This window comes from Sorex araneus, chromosome X (assembly GCF_027595985.1).
Source record: "Sorex araneus isolate mSorAra2 chromosome X, mSorAra2.pri, whole genome shotgun sequence".
Lineage (NCBI taxonomy): Eukaryota > Metazoa > Chordata > Mammalia > Eulipotyphla > Soricidae > Sorex > Sorex araneus.
In genome coordinates, this window is record NC_073313.1 from 171293334 (window position 1) to 171303245 (window position 9912).

A 9912-nucleotide genomic window follows, 5' to 3' on the forward strand; every position below is an offset into this window, starting at 1 on the left:
AAAGGGGCAAAAAAAAAGCTTCTAAAAAGTGTTCCAGGAACAAAATGAAACATGTCACAATTTAAATCATTCAGTTAGGGGCCCTAGAATTGACTCAGTGGTAGGGTGTGCATTGTGTATGTGTTGGGGGGAGGGTCCTGAGTCACCACAATAGTCAATGGATTAATAAAATTTAAAAATTAAACTTAAAAAAAAGGTTCAATTGAAAGAGAATCCTAACATAGAAAAATGGGTGTGTCTTAACTCTCAAATCTTTGGCCATCTCTCTGAATTTCCACAATCTCTGGAAGAAGGAATTTGACTAAAAGTAGAAAACTGTCCCTATTCCCCTAGGGTCAGAGCATAGAGACCCCCCTATCTTTGTCTGTTCTTTGTCTACAGACAAAGCTTCCTAAAGATCAAAACTTTCACAAGCCAGGGGTTAGTTGGGTTCAGTGTTTTGCTGGTTCTTTCCCCTCTCTGCAGGAATTATACAGTAATCACATGAGCCTTGACCATTTTCCCTCAAACACCATTTTGCGTCTTTGTTCAAGGTCATCTGCAGCTCCCCACTGGCTGACCCATTATGTTTGAGCTTCCTTGTTGGGTTTTTAACCTCCTCGCCTGCTATTTTGCACTCCTATGGCCTAATGCAAACCTCCCTGTCCGCTTTCCCAACATCAATGCATTTATTGATCGCTTCAAAAAACTAAGACCCTGCACTGAGAGTGTACATGTTATCTGAGAAATGTCATGGTCTCAGTAAGCAAGTAAAGAGTCAAAAGGTGGAAGGAGCTATAGACAGCCTGCCTGCCTGTGCCACCCGCTACTCCCTTACAGTGTTGGACAGTGACTGACAAAGAAATTGCTGTCAAACAAAGAAGGAAGAACACCAGCCCCTGACCCTGATCCTGGAGACTGAGCAATGCATAATAATTAGTGCAGTATTTGCCACATACCAGGCAGAAGAAGTTCATCAATTTGGATAACTCCTCCAGCCTCAGTTTCCCAAGCATATTAATCAAGTAATCACATCTCTCCTGTGGGGTTATCATGTTAAATAGACACTATATGCAAAGACTCAGAGCACATTACTCTATGCCTAGCATATGGTGTGCAACACGTAGCAGACATCGGTGTTTACAATATTCTAAAAATGAGTTCAGAGAATATAGTAGTTAAATATGTTTCGAGATTCCTGTGGCTCTTCTATATACCAACACAAGTCTCTCAACCTCTCTGTTCTTTTAATTTTATCCATGCTGTGTGGGTAAGATCGCTGTGAAAACTTGAGTGGTATCAGCGTTGCCTCTGAATGGAGTGGGAATCAGACAGCAGGGTGTGGATGAAAAGAGCTATGCCCCATTTCCTGGGCTGAAGGATCATATGTCTGCCCTCAGCTCTGTGATGCTGGCAGATAATTAGACAGGCAATAGAATGGAATCCAGAATCAGAAACAAATACATATGGATATGATGCTAGCCACTCCAACTGGTGCAAAAAACAGGTCTTCAGTAAGTTGAGTTGACCCACTGAGCAACCATCTGGAAAAGTTGGCCGTCCCTCTCCATTCTCTTGGATGAAAGAGGGGTGAGTGGACAGATGGGGACAGACATGGGCCAGAGACTTATTATTCATTGTGCTTTGGAACCTGGGCCTATTCATGCATTTTCTTCTTTAAAGTATTAAAGGCAAAAATTTAGATAAATCATTATCCAGACATGACAAAAAGAGGAAGGACCTTGAAGAACCTGGGCTCCTGCAGAGAAGACTGGCTTCTTTGGGAAACCATCCTTACAATAAGCAGTTAGCCACAGTAATAGGAAAACATCTCACAGAACCCACAGAGCGGCCCTTGGGGCTGAAGAAGGATAGGGTTGGTGTGCTACCTGTCACTGCTTCTTAAATCACGACTTCAGTTCAAACCCACCTATTTCCCAAAAAGAGTGGACAGGACCTATGCCCCATTTTCCAAAACGCTATAAAATTTATGAGCCTCAGAGATCAGGGCTCTCAAAGGTCTAGAGGCAGTGAACATGTAAGTCTGGCAGAAGTACAGAGACTGAGGTGTCAATGGAGTGTCAATGGAGTGTCAGACTCAAAGAAAATCAGAGTAGATGGCTCAGTGGTAGAGCCCAGGCATGAGGTTGCAAAATAGACCTGAAAGCCAGAGTGTAGCAGAGCAGAGAGAGCCAGTAAGAGGGCAGGGAAAGCAGGGAACAACCAAGAGTGTTTCCCCAAGCTGACTTGCTTTGCTCCAGGCCTTCCACAAACCCAGCATCATAGAGAAGCTGTGCCAGTAAGTAAAAATCTCAGAGAACATTCTCCAGGCTCCTGGTCTCTTGCAGAGATGAAACTGCCAACTTGCAGGTTTGAAAGAGGTGAGTTCCTTCACCCCTGCTGAGCCCATGCAAGGCAATTGTCCTTCTAGCTTGCTTCTCTGCCCCTCTGCCACTCTTCCTATCCCCTTCCCCACATATACACACAGTGGTGTGGTGGGCACTGGCCCTCCCACATAGAGCATTCAGACCTTCTCCTACTGACCCAGCCTTTGACTCTTACCTCCCATGGCCAATCCTACTTAATGGACCTCCCATAGTTGAAGATTCCCCCAACGGGTGACAGGTTACCAGAAAAATGCAAATGAATGCACAATCAGTGCAGCCATACTGATATCACCCTGACTCTGCCCTCTGCAGTAAGGGTTGGGATCCAGAGGTCTGACACAGCACAGGTGAGACACAGCACTGCCAACAAATCATTTTTTTTTGCCTTATTTCTTGATTATAAAAGGAGCACTCTTTTTTTAATCTTTGTATTGAATCACTGTGAGATACAGTTACAAAGCTTTCATGTTTGAGTTTCAGTAATACAATGATTGAACATCCATCCCAACCGATCCCAATGGACACATTTTCCACCACAATATCCCCAGTATCCTCCACCACCACCCATCCCAACCCTCCGTCTGCCTCTATGGCAGACAATTTCCCCCATACTCTCTACTTGATTATAAAAGGAGCACTCTTTATTCCCCTTTTGAGTCTTTTTGGAGTTAGTTTGCCACAGTGACAGCTATTATAGAAATAGCCCAAGGTGTAGGATTAAAGTGTAGCACTGCACTGTAGCACTGTCATCTAATTGTTCATCAATTTGCTCAAGCAGGCACCAGTAACAATGTCTCCATTGTGAGACTTGTTGTTACTGTTTTTGGCATATCAAATACACCACGGGTAGCTTGCCAGGTTCTGCTGTGTGTTCAGGATACTCTTAGTAGCTTCCTGAGCTCTCTGAGAGGGATGGAGGAATTGAACCTGGTGCAACAGTGCTACCGTGATACCAGACTGTTTACAAGAAAAGTTTTTCCATCTATACATTCCCATCCAACTGTAGATTTTAATTTTTACTTTAATTTCATGCTGCCAACGATTTTCCAGCTGAGCTGTGATACCTCGAGTTGTAGGGTCGTATTCCACAGAAGGACGATGCCCACAGGATCTTATTAAAAGTGGGTCTGTATTCTAATCAAGAAGGCAGAATGAAGTGGGCAGTGATTTTTTTTTTATTACCAGTCTGCCTTCACCTGATTTCTTAAAAAAAAAAAATCTAAGGATCCATTTGACATGCATTTTTCTTGACACCAAATATAGGATCTTTCCCAGTACCACTTCTCTTACTCTCCAAAGCTGAATGGTAGCCATGTAATTCAATTCAGTTCCCAGATTGACTACCCAGAACTCACACAAACACCATAGGCTTAGTTCCACCGGATTGCACCCACTTTAGGTGCAATTTCCAGTGACATGTTCCAAGTTGCCACCCACACTGGTCAGCTGTAAAATCCACACTTCCTCCGTCAGTTCTAATAATGCAAAAAAACTCACAGAGTTCAAGAAGTCACTTTACTATTACTGTTTTACAAAGGATGCAGCTCAGGGAGAATCACATGGAAGAGACACATAAGGCAAAGTATTGGTTGAAGAGGGTGGGGGGGGGGGAGAGAGCAGAGCTTCCATCCCCTCTTTTGGTAAATATCTTTCACAGCACATGGGTTTTTTTTATCAGTCTGGAAGCTCTTCTAATCCTCTCATTTATCAAAGGTCCTATGTAAATTTCATTATGTCAACATTATTGATTAAATCACCAGTCTTTGGTGATTTAATTACCAATTTCAGCCCTCCTACCCTCCCTGGATGTGTGATTTGAGACTGAGAGTTGTAAGCTTTGAATCATGGTTTGTTTGTTTGGTGACTAATTTCTCTTGAAACCAGCCATCTCTTGCTACTACAAAAAGAAACCTCAGAATAAATCATCAAGAAAGAAAAAGATCCAGGATGCCATGTCGACTCACTCCAGTAAGAGTGGTCTGTTAAAAAAGACCAAACATACATACATACATACATACATACATACATAAATAAGTAAATAAAATCACTGAAGGGGGGTGTGGTGAAAAAGGAACTTTTATTCACAACTGGTAGGACTTTTGCATAATGCAGCCTCTCTGGAAAACATTTTAAAGACACGAGAGCACACAAGAATAGAATTTTCATATGACCTGAGAATCTATTTCTGGGGTTCTACCCCCAAGAACATGAAAGCATTAATCCCAGTGTGACATGGCAGCTCTAGGAGAGAGCAGAATCTCTGGTGGCAGAGACAGCAAGTGTTTATGACCATTTACAATGACGTAAAACAGAGAAGAGAAATTCATTTCTAACGTCCAAACATCAGATTGCAAGATTAACCTATGATGCCTCCTACTTCAATTTGAACTCTTCAATTTGAAGTTCTTCAGATAGATTCTTGTGTAATCACAAAAAAGAAATGATCCTCGGGTGGCTGCTGCTGCTGCTACTGGATACCTGTGTGCGTTCAGTAGCCCTGAGCCACCTCCCTGCCTCCCCACCTCCCCAGGGCCCCCCAAGAGAGACACAGAGAGACGGGGAGACTGGGAGGCTGGGGACCATAGTCAGATGGTGGAAATGGCCCTTTTAGTGCAGTTGCTAGCATACTTATAGAACATCTGAAGGGGGGTTGAGGTAAGCACAGCTGAGGTGGTCATTTACATAGATAAACATTTGGCAGAGGAAATTCTTTTAGGGACATCAACTCAAGGAGACACACTGTCTCCCAGGGGAAACTGTATTGCTTTTATGTTTCCCTCTAATTGTATAAGTTATTGATAGTAGCAGTTGTTTGGATAAACACAGTAAGAGACAAAGATCCCAACACTTAGTTCTCTGGGCTGAGAGCAAACAAGGCTTTAAACACTTGGTTGTCTGGGCTCTGAGTGCAAGCAAGGCTTTTACCGTAAATCCTAGACTAAGTCCTCAGGCCAGTTCAGTTAGTCCTTCCTCAGGGGGGTCCTGTCTCTAAAGTTGTAACAGTTTGCATGAAAATCATGCATTTACGCTTTCTATAATATTCCATTTCACTGCCAGGTAGTTTTGCCACTCGCCCCGGGTCCATCCCAGTCCCAGTCCCACGGTGGGACCTCCCCTTTGGGGTGTCAGGAACTACAGAAACTGAAGCCTGAGTCAAGTAGTTATGATCAAGTAATTATGCCCAGGAACAGATATATTTCAGAGTCAATAAACTTCCAAATAGTAGGAGCATAGCAGTAATGGTCTTTCTGTGTTTAACCAAAGAACATTGCTCTATGGTAACATATAAAAAGGCTATAGGGGAAACAGAAAAGCAAGTACAAATATACGGCACTTCAAATACAAAGCAGTATCAATACAAGTTCAGAATTACCAGAAAGTTTTGTTTTACAAGAATTCGAGATTAACATGGGGGACTGTTACAATGCAAGGTAAAATACAAGGGAAAGATTACAAATAAACTTTAACTAAATTAGGGACGCTAGCAAGGGTAATATAAATTCCTCTAGGAGGAGGAAAGGAGACAATACACTGATTAAGCCTAAAGCACTTAGGGTTAATATCCAACACAAAGGGGAGGTTGAAGATAGACTTTGACTAAATTAAGGATGTTAGCAAGGGCATGGTAAGCTTCTCTTGGAAGAGGAAAGGGGCAATTCACTGATAAAGACTAAAGCACTTAGGGTTGATATCTAACAGATTCTGAAGCAATAGATGAAAAAATTAAAAAGTATTCATATTGATCTCCAAATCGCATTACGTGTCCGGCCAATGCAATTTGTAGATGACCGCTGGAGTAGAGCTGTTACCAACTGGATTCCATGGGATGTCAAAAGAACGCCTGGCCTCCCACCTACGAGATGGTCAGACTTCTTCATCAAGACCCTGAACGAACAGTTTGATGCTCTTCCATGTTCCTGGAGTGAGCAGATGCCACTGGGCTACACTAGCACACGACAGTAATGAATGCAGACATTACTGGAGTCCACTCGAGCAAATCAATGAGCATCAGGATGACAGGTGATACAGGTGATTCATATTGGTGCATCCCAATAAAGAATCAAAATAAGGCTGGCAGAGTTCAAAAGGCTTTTGAATCTGTGAACAGAGATCACAAGTTGCTACTGAATAAGGAACAGAAGAGGGCCCCAGATGTAAGTCAGGCAGGAAAAGAATCCATGGAAAGCACTGTGAAAGAGCGAAAATAGTGATTAAAGAAGGAAGGGGAGCCTACAAATGTGAAAGAGAGTTTTCCTGAGCTGTTCAAACAAGTAGTATACAAGCAGATCATGAAGATGTTTGCTGAGCTGGAAATTGAAAGGAAAGAGGAAAAAGACAGATGTGCGAAAGGAAGCGACAAAAGGAAGAGACAGAAGAAAAAGTCAAACTAGAAAAAAAGAGTGGCAGAAAAAGTTAGGGGAAAGTCAAGATGGTCATGTAGACAGCTGGTGAAACTTCCCAGCAAATACAAAAGAGAAGAAAAGAAAAATGAACCTTCCAGAGACATCCCCCACCCCTGGCCAAAGCAAAGATGGGGTACCATGGGCCCAGGCTGCAGAACCTTCTCCCATTGTCTTCTTTTCCACTTTGAAGGATTCATTCTGCTCTTCCATTTCTACCCCAACAGAGAGTACTATTAGCTCTTTAGTACATTTTGTTTTCAATACAATTTAATATTGACCAAAGTAATTCTTCTGTACAATGGAAACAAGGGGCCTGGTTGGATAAAGAACATTTTGTTCTTGTCCCTAGACCAATTCAAAGTGGAAGATACCTCCACCCTGGCTTCCTTCTCCTCCCACAGCCAGTAACTTTTTGTGTTTTGTCCTCCACTGGATTATCACAATAAAAAAAAATACTGTTGGGAACGTTGTGGAGAGTTTGTAGAATTTATCCAATGAAACATGTGGCCTTAAAAAGTTTTTTTAAAAAAACATTAATCCAAAAAGATTTATGAACACTTGTTCATTGAAACACTATTTATAATATCAAGGTACAGAAACAACTAAAGTTGACAACAACATGAATGGATTTTTAAAATGTGAGACATATTATGGAATACTAAGTAACTATAATAAAAGTCAAAAGTCTGCAGTTTGCTGCAATTTAGCTGGCAGTGAAGGGCCTTATGCTGAGTGAAGGGAAAGTAAAAGGTAAATATTGGCTGATCTTGCTCATATGTGTAGTATAAGGAAACCAAGAATGGGATTATACTATCCCCCATGGACACAAACCTTGAGACCTGATCAACAGAAGGGGGAACTGAAGTGATTGGGAAAAGGAGAGAAGAATTTTCAAACACTGGTGGGTGGATAGGTGTAGAATTCTGCAACTACAAAATAACAACATCAAAACTGTTGAAAACTATGATGCCTAAAATTAAATATATTCATTTGTTTTCAAAAAGAAAGAACTGATGGTACATAAGAAGGTCCATATAAATCTCTTAACCATCATAAACCCAAACCAGAATCTCCTTGGGCAGACAACATTAGAATGCTATAAGAGTTTTGAATTGCAGTAGCTGAATTTTTAGCAGCTAACTTCAGCTAAATATGACCATAGTGAAGATAGAATCAACTGCCTTTGCCAAGATGACCTTTTTCCATGTTTATCTGATCTCCTAAGCCAGTTTTTAAAAACAACAAAAAACCTCCATCCCCCAAGTCAGGGAGATAGATTTAAAACTTGCCTCCTGTGTCCTTGTTGGTGAACCTCACAATAAAGACTTTTTGTTTTAAAAACTAATAAAATCTTTCTCTAAATTCAGTGTCATTATAATAAGGTTCTCTGCATCAGTGAAGGATGATCCCTTGATCTGTAACACCAATAACAGTGAAACAACAAAAGAACAACTTCAGTACAAAATAGCAACTTTAGTCAAAGGCTCCTGGCCCTGAGGTTCTGCATTCCATAATGACAAGCTTCCTTAAAGCATAGATTCCAGGAAGCACTCAGGATCCTATGATAGGAGCTCCTTACCAGCACCTGAAAGCAGTTTGTATGCTGAATACTGAGCAGACCAATAAATGCAGAACACTCATCTGAGTTGTTTCATGAGGTTAATTGATTGCTCTTTGAGCGCTGAGACTGTGCCTTGTTTACCAAGTCATCAACCCCAAAAGTGAAGGTCAAGAGAGCCAGGCAGTGGTCCCTTCTGAAGAGCTAGCAGCCTAGGAGGAGAACATATTCACAAGCATAGTACCGGTGACAGTCGACACTGGACCCCAACAGACCCTACGACAGAGACTATGGACTCTATTCTGAGTCCTCTCACAAGCATCTGTTTGGGGCAGATGCTTCATAGAGGTGCATTTTCTGTCATGGAAACTTGCTGTAGGGGTTTCTGACTCTCAGATATTCAGAGAATGGCAAACCCAAACCACAAGAAGACACCTGCACCCAATAGATGACTATGATCAAAAAGACATATGACAATAATGACAAGTATTGGTGAGGATGTAGAGAAATTGGAACCTGGGTGCATTGCTTCTGAGAATACCAAATGCTATAGTCACTTTATAAAACAGTCTATGGTAGTTGTTAAAATATTGATATAGACTTAGAACATATCTAGCAATTTTACTCCTGGGCATTTCACAAAGGATATGAAACCAATAGGTCCATGGAAAAGTGATAGTACAGGGGTTAAGGTATTTACCATGCCTGCAACCAACCCTGGTTCGTTCCCCAGCACAAAGTCTGGTTCCCTGAGCACTTACAGATGTGATCCCTATCTACAGAGCCAGAAGTAAGCCTCGAGTATTGCCAGATGTGGCCTGAGAACACATGTCCCCTCTCCCCCAGCCCCAAATTGGTGCATAAAAAAACTTGCACATTTGACTTTATTCGCAAGGGCCAGATATTGGAAACAGACAAAATGTCCATTGCCCAATCAATTGATGAACAAAATGTGGCACATACATGCAGTGGAATGTTGCTTGGTAATAAAAATAAATAATGACACTAGCAACATGGAAATACAAACACTAACAACTTGAAAGTACAAACATTATGTGAAAGAAGCCATTCACAAAAGACCGCATCTTTTTTTTTAAGACCTTATTCATTCTATTCAACATTTCATGACTAAGACATCATACCATCTGATAGATAGAAAGTTACTCCAAAGAGTTGTAAAAAAGGAAAGAGATTTTTAGGCAGAAGAGAGCAGAACCAAGAAAGTTCATGCATGAAAAATGAAAAAAACATATCTTAAATTATTTCATTGCTACTTAATGCCCAGAATAAATCAACCTGTGAGAAGGAAGGTAAAATCAGTAATTGCCAAGGATTTAGTGGGAGAAGAGAGTGAGGAGAAGGGGTGTGAAAACAGGATTTCTTAAAGGGATGATGCAAAATTTCTAAATTTAGGCTGTGATGCTAGATGCACAACTCTGAAGACACTAAATGCATTTGTTCTCTAGACTTTAAATGGATAAATTGGATGGTATTTGAATTATACCTTAATAAAGATTTTATAAACTCTTCTAAGCCTTTTAGAAGAGATATTATGCTACTCTAACAAAATTTCCGCTGAGTTCAT

General features: G+C 41.2%; 1 pseudogene; it reads left to right on the plus strand.

Moving 5' to 3' along the window:
• The first annotated feature begins 4598 nt into the window (after window positions 1–4598).
• LOC101552309 (dnaJ homolog subfamily C member 8-like) lies at window positions 4599–7177 on the plus strand (annotated as a pseudogene).
• The last annotated feature ends 2735 nt before the right edge of the window (window positions 7178–9912 follow it).